This window comes from Lissotriton helveticus, chromosome 8 (assembly GCF_964261635.1).
Source record: "Lissotriton helveticus chromosome 8, aLisHel1.1, whole genome shotgun sequence".
Classification (NCBI taxonomy): Eukaryota; Metazoa; Chordata; class Amphibia; order Caudata; family Salamandridae; genus Lissotriton; species Lissotriton helveticus.
Genome location: NC_136069.1, coordinates 1541882234 through 1541895468, shown reverse-complemented (window position 1 = coordinate 1541895468; position 13235 = coordinate 1541882234). Strand labels below are relative to the sequence as shown.

The 13235-nt window shown below is 53.9% G+C and overlaps 8 non-coding genes across 8 annotated transcripts; all 8 read right to left on the bottom strand.

Moving 5' to 3' along the window:
* Positions 1–7254: 7254 nt before the first annotated feature.
* Positions 7255–7337, bottom strand: TRNAL-AAG (transfer RNA leucine (anticodon AAG)). Its single transcript has one exon. It is a non-coding gene; the product is annotated as a tRNA-Leu (tRNA).
* A 189-nt stretch (positions 7338–7526) lies between these two features.
* TRNAL-CAG (transfer RNA leucine (anticodon CAG)) lies at positions 7527–7609 on the bottom strand. Its single transcript has one exon. It is a non-coding gene; the product is annotated as a tRNA-Leu (tRNA).
* Positions 7610–8241: 632 nt separating this feature from the next.
* On the bottom strand, positions 8242–8324 carry TRNAL-UAG (transfer RNA leucine (anticodon UAG)). The gene has a single exon. It is a non-coding gene; the product is annotated as a tRNA-Leu (tRNA).
* A 1026-nt stretch (positions 8325–9350) lies between these two features.
* TRNAL-AAG (transfer RNA leucine (anticodon AAG)) lies at positions 9351–9433 on the bottom strand. The gene has a single exon. It is a non-coding gene; the product is annotated as a tRNA-Leu (tRNA).
* Positions 9434–9622: 189 nt separating this feature from the next.
* TRNAL-CAG (transfer RNA leucine (anticodon CAG)) lies at positions 9623–9705 on the bottom strand. The gene has a single exon. It is a non-coding gene; the product is annotated as a tRNA-Leu (tRNA).
* A 632-nt stretch (positions 9706–10337) lies between these two features.
* On the bottom strand, positions 10338–10420 carry TRNAL-UAG (transfer RNA leucine (anticodon UAG)). Its single transcript has one exon. It is a non-coding gene; the product is annotated as a tRNA-Leu (tRNA).
* A 1026-nt stretch (positions 10421–11446) lies between these two features.
* On the bottom strand, positions 11447–11529 carry TRNAL-AAG (transfer RNA leucine (anticodon AAG)). The gene has a single exon. It is a non-coding gene; the product is annotated as a tRNA-Leu (tRNA).
* Positions 11530–12433: 904 nt separating this feature from the next.
* On the bottom strand, positions 12434–12516 carry TRNAL-UAG (transfer RNA leucine (anticodon UAG)). The gene has a single exon. It is a non-coding gene; the product is annotated as a tRNA-Leu (tRNA).
* Between the last annotated feature and the right edge of the window lie 719 nt (positions 12517–13235).

The window sequence follows — 13235 nt, the reverse complement described above, 5'->3', positions numbered from 1 at the left end:
GAGGCCGCCCTCCCCGGGCCCTCAGGGGCCCTAGCCACTGCTCCTGAACCCAGCCAAGCAAGGGGAGGCTCCCCGGGCACATCGGAACCCCTTCCCGGGCCCTTGGCAGTGCGGCAGGCTGGGAGACAGGGCCCCGGGCCGGAGCACCCGACCCGGGGCCCGGCCGGGCCCCTGGACGCAGCCGGGGCTCCCAAGCCCGGAGGTGCATGGGACGCCTCCCCGGTCCCTCCGGACCCCGTCCCGGGCACCCTGCCATGCAGCAGGACCAAGGACAGAGCCCGGGGTGGGGAGGCCGCCCTCCCCGGGCCCTCAGGGGCCCTAGCCACTGCTCCTGAACCCAGCCAAGCAAGGGGAGGCTCCCCGGGCACATCGGAACCCCTTCCCGGGCCCTTGGCCGTGCGGCAGGCTGGGAGACAGGGACCAGGGCCGAAACACCCGACCCGGGGCCCGCCCGGGCCCCTGGACCCAGCCGGGGCTCCCAAGCCCGGAGGTGCATGGGACGCCTCCCCGGTCCCTCCGGACCCCGTCCCGGGCACCCTGCCACGCAGCAGGACCAAGGACAGAGCCCGGGGTGGGGAGGCCGCCCTCCCCGGGCCCTCAGGGGCCCTAGCCACTGCTCCTGAACCCAGCCAAGCAAGGGGAGGCTCCCCGGGAACAACGGAACCCATTCCTAGGCCCTTGGCAGTGCGGTAGGCTGGGAGACAGGGACCAGGGCCGGAGCACCCGACCCGGGGCCCGCCCGGGCCCCTGGACCCATCCGGGGCTCCCAAGCCCGGAGGCGCATGGGACGCCTCCCCGGACCCATGGAGCCCGTCCTGGGCATTGAGCCATGCCGTTGGCCTGGAGATGGGTGCCCCGGACGCCCGGGGGAGGTCTGTCCGGGACACATGGAGCCCGTCCTGGGCATTGAACCATGCCGTTGGCCTGGAGAAGGGAGCCCCGGACGCCCGGGGGAGGACTGCCCGGTACCCGTGGAGCCCTTCCCGGGTACTTTGCCACGCCGTTGGCCTCCTGGAGATGGGTGCCCCGAACGCCCGGGGGGCGGGCTGCCCGGGACCCGTGGAGCCCGTCCTGGGCACTCTGACCTGCTGTTGGCCCGGGGGAGGGACCCCCGATGACCGGGACCCGTGGAGCCCGTCCTTGGCACTCTGACAAGCCGTTGGCCCGGGGAAGGGAGCCCCAGACGACCGGGACCTGTGGAGCCCGTCCTGGGCACTCCTTTCAGCCGTTGGCCCGGGGAAGGGAGCCCCAGACGTCCGGGACCCATGGAGCCCGTCCTGGGCACTCCTGTATGCCATTGGCCCGGGGAAGGGAGACCTGGACGCCCGGAACCTGTGGAGCCCGTCCTGGGCACTCTGACAAGCCGTTGGCCCGGGGAAGGGAGACCTGGACGCCCGGAACCCGTGGAGCCCGTCCTGGGCACTCTGAAATGCTTTGGCCCGGGGAAGGGAGCCCCGGACGCCCGGGGGAGGACTGCCCGGGACCCGTGGAACTGGTCCTGGGCACTCTGACATGCCGCTGGCCCGGGGAAGGGTGCCCCGGATGACCGGGGCCCGTGGAGCCCGTCCTGGGCACTCTGACATGCCGCTGGCCCGGGGAAGGGAGCCCCGGACGCCCGGGGCCCGTGGAGCCCGTCCCGGGCACTCTGCCATGCCGTCAGCCTGGATGGAGCCCCGGACGCCCGGGGGGACGAAGGCCCGGGACGCATGGAGCCTGTCCCGGGCACTCTGCCATGCCGTCGGCCTGGATGGAGCACCGGATGCCCGGGGGACGACTGCCCAAGAGCCATGGAGCCCGTCCTGGGCAATTTGACATGCAGTTGGCCTGGAGGAAGGAAGCTCCGGGTGGCCTAGGGAGGTGTTGCCCAGGCATATCCCATCTGGTCCCCATGGCAGAGAACCACCAAGCCTGGAGGGGTGTCCGGGCATACCCTGCCCCATAGTAATCCGGAGGCAAATTACCCCCCTTTCTTGCAATCTGTGCACGCGAGGTGACAGAGGGGACCCAAGGCGTGAAAGAACCCGACCTCATGGAGCCCTCGCTGGGATCCGGGAGGCGAATGGCACCTCATTAAGACTTCCAGGGAAGTTCGGCCATCTGGTCCCCCCCATAGGAAAGCGTTGCGGGCGACCAGATGCCCGAGGGGATCCGGGCGACCAGATGGCCGAGGGAATCCGGGCGACCAGATGGCCGGGCATGGAGGTGAAGCCGCCTGGACTCTTCCCCACCCCGTCCCCGTCCCGGGACGAATGCCCGGGACGCATGGAGCCCGTCCTGGCCACTTGACGTCCCGTCCTGGGCATTGAACCATGCCGTCGGCCTGGAGAAGGGAGCCCCCGGACGCCCGGGGGAGGACTGCCCGGTACCCGTGGAGCCCTTCCCGGGTACTTTGCAACTCCGTTGGCATCCTGGAGATGGGTGCCCCAGATGCCCGGGGGTGGGCTGCCCGGGACCCATGGAGCCCTTCCTGGGCACTTTTACATGCCGTCGGCCTGGAGGTGGGTGCCCTGGACGCCCGGGGGAGGCCTGCCCGGGACCCGTGGAGCCCCTCCCGGGTACTTTGCCAATGCCGTTGGCCTCATGGAGATGGGTGCCCCGGACGCCCGGGGGAGGACTGCCCGGTACCCGTGGAGTCCTTTCCGGGTACTTTGCAACGCTGTTGGCCTCCTGGAGATGTGTGCCCCGAACGCCCGGGGGGAGGGCTGTCCGGGGCCCATGGAGCCCGTCCTGGGCACTGTGACATGCCGTCGGCCTGGAGGTGGGAGCCCCGGACGCCCGGGGGGAAGGCTGCCCGGGACCCGTGGAGCCCTTCCCGGGTACTTTGCCATCCCGTTGGCCTCCTGGAGATGGGTGCCCCGGACGCCCAGGGGAGGTCTGTCCGGGACACGTGGAGCCCGTCCTGGGCATTGAGCCATGCCGTTGACCCGGAGAATGGAGCCCCCAGACGCCCGGGGGAGGTGTTGCCCAGGCATATCTCATCTGGTCCCCCGGGCAGAGAACCACCAGCCCTGGAGAGGTGTCCGGGCGTACCCTGCCCCTAGTAATCCGGAGGGAAATTACCCCCCTTTCTTGCAATCCGTGCACGCGAGGTGACAGAGGGGACCGAAGGCATAAAAGAACCCGACCTCATGGAGCCCTAGCTGGGATCCAGGAGCCGAATGGCACCTCATCGGGACTTCCAGGGAAGCCCGGCCATCTGGTCGCCCCATTGGAAAGCATCGCGGGCGACCAGAGGGCCGGGATCGAAAGGACTCCCAGCTCCCCATCCATCCCAAGCCTTCGCGGTAGGGTTCCTGACTGCCTGCCCACGCAAGGCAGGGCTCTTGGACCCCGGCTGGGCCTCAGGCGCAGGTTGGACCACCGGAGCTCTAGGGCCCGGACGACCTGGGGGAGGAATGCCCGGGACCCGTGGAGCCCGTCCTGGGTACTTTGACATGCCGTCGGCCTGGAGGTGGGTGCCCCGGACGCCCGGGGGAAGCTGCCCGGGACCCATGGAGCCCGTCCTGGGTACTTTGCCAATGCCGTTGGCCTCATGGAGATGGGTGCCCCGGACGCCCGGGGGAGGTCTACCCGGGACCCATGGAGCCCTTCCCGGGTACTTTGCCAATGCCGTTGGCCTCGTGGAGATGGGTGCCCCGGACGCCCGGGGGAGGTCTACCTGGGACCCATGGAGCCCGTCCTGGGTACTTTGCCAATGCCGTGGCCTCATGGAGATGGGTGCCCCGGACGCCCGAGGGAGGTCTGACCGGGACCCATGGAGCCCGTCCTGGGTACTTTGCCAATGCCGTGGCCTCATGGAGATGGGTGCCCCGGACGCCCGAGGGAGGTCTGACCGGGACTCATGGAGCCCGTCCTGGGCACTTTGACATGCCGTCGGCCTGGCGGTGGGAGCCCCGGACGCCCGGAGGAGGGCTGCACGGGACCCATGGAGCCCGACCCGGGCACTCTGTCATGCCGTCAGCCTGGATGGAGCCCCGGAAGCCCGGGGGACGAATGCCCGGGACGCATGGAGCCCGTCCTGGGCACTTTTCCGTGCCTTCGGCCTGGAGCCCCCAGACACCCAGGGGAGGACCACCGTGAAAACCATGGAGCCCGACCCGGGCACTCTGCCATACCGTCAGCCTAGATGGAGCCCCGGACGCCCAGGGGACGAATGCCCGGGACGCATGGAGCCCGTCCTGGGCACTTTTCCATGCCGTCAGCCTGGATGGAGCCCCGGACGCCCGGGGGACGACTACCCAGGAGCCATGGAGCCCGTCCTGGGCAATTTGACATGCAGTTGGCCTGGAGGAAGGAAGCCCCGGGTGGCCTAGGGAGGTGTTGCCCAGGCATAGCCCATCTGGTCCCCATGGCAGAGAACCACCAGCCTCGGAGGGGTGTCCGGGCGTACCCTTCTCCCTAGTAATCCGGAGGAAAATTACCCCCTTTTCTTGTAATCTGTGCACGCGAGGTGACAGAGGGGACCCAAGGCGCGAATGTACCCGACCTCCTGGAGCCCTCGCTGGGATCCGGGCAGCGAATGGCACCTCATCGGGACTTCCAGGGAAGTTCGGCCATCTGGTCGCCCCATAGGAAAGCGTTGCGGGCGACCAGATGCCCGGGGGGGGGGGGGATCCGGGCGACCAGATGGCCGAGGGAATCTGGGCGATCAGATGGCTGGACACGGAAGTGAAGCCGCCTGGACTCTCCCGACCCTGTCCCCGTCCCCGTGCCCGTGCCCGGGACGCATGGAGCCCGTCCTGGGCACTTTTCCATGCCTTCGGCCTGGAGCCCCCAGACACCCAGGGGAGGACCACCGTGAAAGCCATGGAGCCCGACCCGGGCACTCTGCCATACCGTCAGCCTGGATGGAGCCCCGGACGCCCGGTGGACGAATGCCCGGGACGCATGGAGCCCGTCCTGGGCACTTTTCCATGCCTTCGGCCTGGAGCGCCCCGACACCCAGGGGAGGACCACCCTGAAAACCATGGAGCCCGACCCGGGCACTCTGCCATGCTGTCAGCCTGGATGGAGCCCCGGACGCCCGGGGGACGAAGGCCCGGGACGCATGGAGCCCGTCCCAGGCACTCTGCCATGCCGTCGGCCTGGATGGAGCCCCGGACGCCCGGGGGACGACTGCCCAAGAGCCATGGAGCCCATCCCGGGCACTCTGCCATGCCGTCCCGACAAATTCGTACGGACTCCTAACCTCTCCGACACGGATCGGTATCGAGCCCTTTCTGACCCAGCAGATTTCAGGTTGATTTGCTATATACTTTACGTACGATTTTATGGGGGCCGATTCTGATCCGGTACGTAAAAGCACATCCGACCGACATGTCGGACAACCACGTACACCCAGGGGATAGGACTGCCCGGGTCACATGGACCCCGTCCTGGGCACTCTGATCTGCCGCCGGCGCCGGGGATCGAACCGTGATCACCAGATGGGGATATCCCAAAAATCTGGCATGGATACGGCCCGCCAGGACAGGTTTGGGCACCCCTGCCTTAGACCACTCGGCCTTCCTGACTTGCATTTGTAGCACCTTCCACAAGCCAGACAGCCATGCAAGTTTGGTACCGAAAAGGCATGCCCTCAATTTATTTATCCCATTATAAGCATTTCCAACAGATCTTTGAACAATCCACACAGAGCAGTACCTATGAAGAACTCTTTAGACCTTTAAAGCGTACAAAGAGAAAGTGCTATTCACCAGCCACTTGAACGGCGCAAAGCTGCTTTGAAATTGAGTCAACAGCCACATCTTGGCTGACTAAAGCAAATTCAACAAGGGAGCTCAATGTCACAACATAGGGTGGAATACGCAAATCTAAGCAGCCCCTGATCACAGCCCTGAGGACATTGCTGTAAGTGTGCTGGAGTACAGCTGTCTACCAGGTGCTTGGCATTCTTCCAAATTTGCATGGCCTGTCTGGCCAGGGAATACAAGAGCATGACTCTTCTAGATGAGCTCTTACATGGGTCCTAAGCTCATTTGGTAAGGATTGCACTTTATCAGCAAGACTTTGTACAACAGAAATATATGAGAAACCCAAGCTCTCTTGACTAGACGAGGACGGAATAACGTCCCAGGTGAAGACGAACAGATGCAACTTCCATCAGATGTTATCCTGATGAAGAAGATTATATCTCCAAAAGTCATTTCAGAAGTGGGATTCGAACCCATGCCTCCACAGGAGACTGCAGCCTACACACAGCACCTTAGACCACTCGGCCATCCTGACAGTGAAGAGTCCTAAGAAATGTTTAAAAGTCACTCAGAAATTTCTGCGTCCATGCAAGCTTGAAATAATTTCAACCTTCAAACACAAGGTGCAACTTTTTGCACAGGACAATAAACACAGAAGATCACATATGAAAGCATTTCATTTCACAGGTGTACTGTTTTTATGCTTTTAGAATAACTTATACCTCTCACCAGCTATTTAGGGTTCTGTATCCTACTCACAAAATTACCTTGCCTGCGACCTTTCTCTCTATACACAAACAACTACTGCTCAGGAAGTAGAAAGGCAGAAGGTGGGGCAGTTTATGCAAATTTATGCTGGCAATGTGCCTTGCACATTCATGCAGAATTTCTAGATCCTTGCTGGAAACAAGAGAGCAGGCCTTGTTTCAGATCAACTGTCCCTAGCAAGGAACGTCTGAGCACATCCATTCTTTTGCTCTCTAGCCCCTGGCTTGGGACTCACCCTCACTGGCTGAGGAGTGAAGTTCTGCATACCAACGTTGCATAGAAGGTATGTTTGTGATTGGTTTGAGATGGGTGGGAGGTCAAGAGCAGGGAAAAGCAAGTCACCTTCACTTCTAGTCTCTTCTTCTATGCCTACCTGCCGTTCACTCACTCTGTCTTTGTTTCATTCTCTCCTTCCTCAACACCCTATCTCACTCACTGGCTCTATCATTTGTGCTCTTTCCCCTTGCTCTTCATTTCATAGTGGAAACATCTCTTGAATGGATCATTAGAAAATGAGGTTACATAAAATTAAAAATCTACTTATTGGAAACCAAAAATATCACAAGACTGAATGTAAGCCATTTCTTCAATAAAAGGGATTTTTTAGGCACCCCCCAAAAAACACATAAAACACCACTAGTGCTAGAAGAATATTATACGAGCTTGAAGACAGAATTGGGCAAATTCATTTGCAGTTGAAACTGAAGTTTGGTACTTATTCAGATATTATATGCACTGTCAATTTTTAGCTGAGATTCTGAAGGAACGCAGAGACAAAATGGACTTAAAGTTTTGCCAGAAGTGGGATTCGAACCCACGCCTCCAGGAGAGACTGCGGCCTTAACACATCACCTTAGACCACTCGGCCATCCTGACCACATGCTGCTTGTCCATCTACATAGTGAGAAAGATAGTGTGAACAAAAAAAACACACATCTTAGGCCATAAGTGGCTATAGCAAGAAAGAAACTCACTGCACTTTTCCAAAAAGACAACCATATAAGCCCATGTGAGGGAAATGATCTGATTTTCTCCCTCAAGAAAAAAGTAGATTAAACACAGGTTTGTCAGAAGTGGGATTTGAACCCACACCTCCAGAAGAGACTGCGACCTGAACGCAGCGCCTTAGACCACTCGGCCATCCTGACTTGCATTTGCAGCACCTTCCACAAGCCAGACAGCCATGCAAGTTTGGTACCGAAAAGGCATGCCCTCAATTTATTTATCCCATTATAAGCATTTCCAACAGATCTTTGAACAATCCATACAGAGCAGTACCTATGAAGAACTCTTTAGACCTTTAATGAGTACAAAGAGAAAGTGCTATTCACCAGCCACTTGAACGGCCCAAAGCTGCTTTGAAATTGCGTCAACAGCCACATCTTGGCTGACTAAAGCAAATTCAACAAGGGAGCTCAATGTCACAACATAGGGTGGAATACGCAAATCTAAGCAGCCCCTGATCACAGCCCTGAGGACATTGCTGTAAGTGTGCTGGAGTACAGCTGTCTACCAGGTGCTTGGCATTCTTCCAAATTTGCATGGCCTGTCTGGCCAGGGAATACAAGAGCATGACTCTTCTAGATGAGCTCTTACATGGGTCCTAAGCTCATTTGGTAAGGATTGCACTTTATCAGCAAGACTTTGTAAAACAGAAATATATGAGAAACCCAAGCTCTCTTGACTAGACGAGGACGGAATAACGTCCCAGGTGAAGACGAAGAGATGCAACTTCCATCAGATGTTATCCTGATGAAGAAGATTATATCTCCAAAAGTCATGTCAGAAGTGGGATTCGAACCCACACCTCCAGAGGAGACTCCGGCCTAAACACAGCGCCTTAGACCACTCGGCCATCCTGACAGTGAAGAGTCCTAAGAAATGTATAAAAGTCACTCAGAAATTTCTGCGTCCATGCAAGCTTGAAATAATTTCAACCTTCAAACACAAGGTGCAACTTTTTGCACAGGACAATAAACACAGAAGATCACATATGAAAGCATTTCATTTCACAGGTGTACTGTTTTTATGCTTTTAGAATAACTTATACCTCTCACCAGCTATTTAGGGTTCTGTATCCTACTCACAAAATTATCTTGCCTGCGACCTCTCTCTTTATACACAAACAACTATTGCTCAGGAAGTAGGAAGGCAGAAGGTGGGGCAGTTTATGCAAATGTATGCTGTCAATGTGCCTTGCAGATTCATGCAGAATTTCTAGATCCTTGCTGGAAACAAGAGAGCAGGCCTTGTTTCAGATCAACTGTCCCTAGCAAGGAACGTCTGAGCACATCCATTCTTTTGCTCTCTAGCCCCTGGCTTGGGACTCACCCTCACTGGCTGAGGAGTGAAGTTCTGCATACCAACGTTGCATAGAAGGTATGTTTGTGATTGGTTTGAGATGGGTGGGAGGTCAAGAGCAGGGAAAAGCAAGTCACCTTCACTTCTAGTCTCCTCTTCTATGCCTACCTGCCGTTCACTCACTCTGTCTTTGTTTCATTCTCTCCTTCCTCAACACCCCATCTCACTCACTGGCTCTATCATTTGTGCTCTTTCCCCTTGCTCTTCATTTCATAGTGGAAACATCTCTTGAATGGATCATTAGAAAATGAGGTTACATAAAATTAAAAATCTACTTATTGGAAACCAAAAATATCACAAGACTGAATGTAAGCCATTTCTTCAATAAAAGGGATTTTTTAGGCACCCCCCAAAAAACACATAAAACACCACTAGTGCTAGAAGAATATTATACGAGCTTGAAGACAGAATTGGGCAAAATCATTTGCAGTTGAAACTGAAGTTTGGTACTTATTCAGATATTATATGCACTGCCAATTTTTAGCTGAGATTCTGAAGGAACGCAGAGACAAAATGGACTTAAAGGTTTGTCAGAAGTGGGATTCGAACCCACGCCTCCAGGAGAGACTGTGGCCTTAACGCAGCGCCTTAGACCACTCGGCCATCCTGACCACATGTTGCCTGTTCATCTACATAGTGAGAAAGATAGTGTGAACAAAAAAAACACACATCTTAGGCCATGAGTGGCTATAGCAAGAAAAAAACTCACTGCACTTTTCCAAAAAGACAACCATATAAGCCCATGTGAGGGAAATGATCTGATTTTCTCCCTCAAGAAAAAAGAAGATTAAACACAGGTTTGTCAGAAGTGGGATTTGAACCCACACCTCCAGAAGAGACTGCGACCTGAACGCAGCGCCTTAAACCACTCGGCCATCCTGACTTTCATTTGCAGCACCTTCCACAAGCCAGACAGCCATGCAAGTGGGGTACCGAAAAGGCATGCCCTCAATTTATTTATCCCATTATAAGCATTTCCAACAGATCTTTGAACAATCCATACAGAGCAGTACCTATGAAGAACTCTTTAGACCTTTAATGAGTACAAAGAGAAAGTGCTATTCACCAGCCACTTGAACGGCCCAAAGCTGCTTTGAAATTGAGTCAATAGCCACATCTTGGCTGACTAAAGCAAATTCAACAAGGGATCTCAATGTCACAACATAGGGTGGAATTCGCAAATCTAAGCAGCCCCTGATCACAGCCCTGAGGACATTGCTGTAAGTGTGCTGGAGTACAGTTGTCTACCAGGTGCTTGGCATTCTTCCAAATTTGCATGGCCTGTCTGGCCAGGGAATACAAGAGCATGACTCTTCTAGATGAGCTCTTACATGGGACCTAAGCTCATTTGGTAAGGATTGCACTTTATCAGCAAGACTTTGTACAACAGAAATATATGAGAAACCCAAGCTCTCTTGACTAGACGAGGACGGAATAACGTCCCAGGTGAAGACGAACAGATGCAACTTCCATCAGATGTTATCCTGATGAAGAAGATTATATCTCCAAAAGTCATGTCAGAAGTGGGATTCGAACCCACGCCTCCAGAGGAGACTGCGGCCTAAACACAGCGCCTTAGACCACTCGGCCATCCTGACAGTGGAGAGTCTTAAGAAATGTATAAAAGTCACTCAGAAATTTCTGCGTCCATGCATGCTTGAAATAATTTCAACCTTCAAACACAAGGTGCAACTTTTTGCACAGGACAATAAACACAGAAGATCACATATGAAAGCATTTCATTTCACAGGTGTACTGTTTTTATGCTTTTAGAATAACTTATACCTCTCACCAGCTATTTAGGGTTCTGTATCCTACTCACAAAATTACCTTGCCTGCGACCTCTCTCATTATACACAAACAACTACTGCTCAGGAAGTAGGAAGGCAGAAGGTGGGGCAGTTTATGCAAATTTATGCTGTCAATGTGCCTTGCAGATTCATGCAGAATTTCTAGATCCTTGCTGGAAACAAGAGAGCAGGCCTTGTTTCAGATCAACTGTCCCTAGCAAGGAACGTCTGAGCACATCCATTCTTTTGCTCTCTAGCCCCTGGCTTGGGACTCACCCTCACTGGCTGAGGAGTGAAGTTCTGCATACCAACGTTGCATAGAAGGTATGTTTGTGATTGGTTTGAGATGGGAGGGAGGTCAAGAGCAGGGAAAAGCAAGTCACCTTCACTTCTAGTCTCCTCTTCTATGCCTACCTGCCGTTCACTCACTCTGTCTTTGTTTCATTCTCTCCTTCCTCAACACCCCATCTCACTCACTGGCTCTATAATTTGTGCTCTTTCCCCTTGTTCTTCATTTCATAGTGGAAACATCTCTTGAATGGATCATTAGAAAATGAGGTTACATAAAATTAAAAATCTACTTATTGGAAACCAAAAATATCACAAGACTGAATGTAAGCCATTTCTTCAATAAAAGGGATTTTTTAGGCACCCCCCAAAAAACACATAAAACACCACTAGTGCTAGAAGAATATTATACAAGCTTGAAGACAAAATTGGGCAAATTCATTTGCAGTTGAAACTGAAGTTTGGTACTTATTCAGATATTATATGCACTGCCAATTTTTAGCTGAGATTCTGAAGGAACGCAGAGACAAAATGGACTTAAAGTTTTGTCAGAAGTGGGATTCGAACCCACGCCTCCAGGAGAGACTGCAGCCTTAACGCAGCGCCTTAGACCACTCGGCCATCCTGACCACATGTTGCTTGTTCATTTACATAGTGAGAAAGATAGTGTGAACAAAAAAAACACACATCTTAGGCCATGAGTGGCTATAGCAAGAAAAAAACTCACTGCACTTTTCCAAAAAGACAACCATATAAGCCCATGTGAGGGAAATGATCTGATTTTCTCCCTCAAGAAAAAAGAAGATTAAACACAGGTTTGTCAGAAGTGGGATTTGAACTGACGCTTCCAGAAGAGACTGCGACCTGAACACAGCGCCTTAGACCACTCGGCCATCCTGACTTGCATTTGCAGCACCTTCCACAAGCCAGACAGCCATGCAAGTGGGGTACCGAACAGGCATGCCCTCAATTTCTTTATCCCATTATAAGCATTTCCAACAGATCTTTGAACAATCCATACAGAGCAGTACCTATGAAGAACTCTTTAGACCTTTAAAGCGTACAAAGAGAAAGTGCTATTCACCAGCCACTTGAACGGCGCAAAGCTGCTTTGAAATTGAGTCAACAGCCACATCTTGGCTGACTAAAGCAAATTCAACAAGGGAGCTCAATGTCACAACATAGGGTGGAATACGCAAATCTAAGCAGCCCCTGATCACAGCCCTGAGGACATTGCTGTAAGTGTGCTGGAGTACAGCTGTCTACCAGGTGCTTGGCATTCTTCCAAATTTGCATGGCCTGTCTGGCCAGGGAATACAAGAGCATGACTCTTCTAGATGATCTCTTACATGGGTCCTAAGCTCATTTGGTAAGGATTGCACTTTATCAGCAAGACTTTGTACAACAGAAATATTTGAGAAACCCAAGCTCTCTTGACTAGACGAGGACGGAATAACGTCCCAGGTGAAGACGAACAGATGCAACTTCCATCAGATGTTATCCTGATGAAGAAGATTATATCTCCAAAAGTCATGTCAGAAGTGGGATTCGAACCCACGCCTCCAGAGGAGACTGCGGCCTAAACACAGCGCCTTAGACCACTCGGCCATCCTGACAGTGAAGAGTCCTAAGAAATGTATAAAAGTCACTCAGAAATTTCTGCGTCCATGCACGCTTGAAATAATTTCAACCTTCAAACACAAGGTGCAACTTTTTGCACAGGACAATAAACACAGAAGATCACATATGAAAGCATTTCATTTCACAGGTGTACTGTTTTTATGCTTTTAGAATAACTTATACCTCTCACCAGCTATTTAGGGTTCTGTATCCTACTCACAAAATTACCTTGCCTGCGACCTTTCTCTCTATACACAAACAACTACTGCTCAGGAAGTAGGAAGGCAGAAGGTGGGGCAGTTTATGCAAATTTATGCTGTCAATGTGCCTTGCACATTCATGCAGAATTTCTAGATCCTTGCTGGAAACAAGAGAGCAGGCCTTGTTTCAGATCAACTGTCCCTACCAAGGAACGTCTGAGCACATCCATTCTTTTGCTCTCTAGCCCCTGGCTTGGGACTCACCCTCACTGGCTGAGGAGTGAAGTTCTGCATACCAACGTTGCATAGAAGGTATGTTTGTGATTGGTTTGAGATGGGTGGGAAGTCAAGAGCAGGAAAAAGCAAGTCACTTTCACTTCTAGTCTCCTCTTCTATGCCTACCTGCCGTTCACTCACTCTGTCTTTGTTTCATTCTCTCCTTCCTCAACACCCCATCTCACTCACTCGCTCTATCATTTGTGCTCTTTCCCCTTGCTCTTCATTTCATAGTGGAA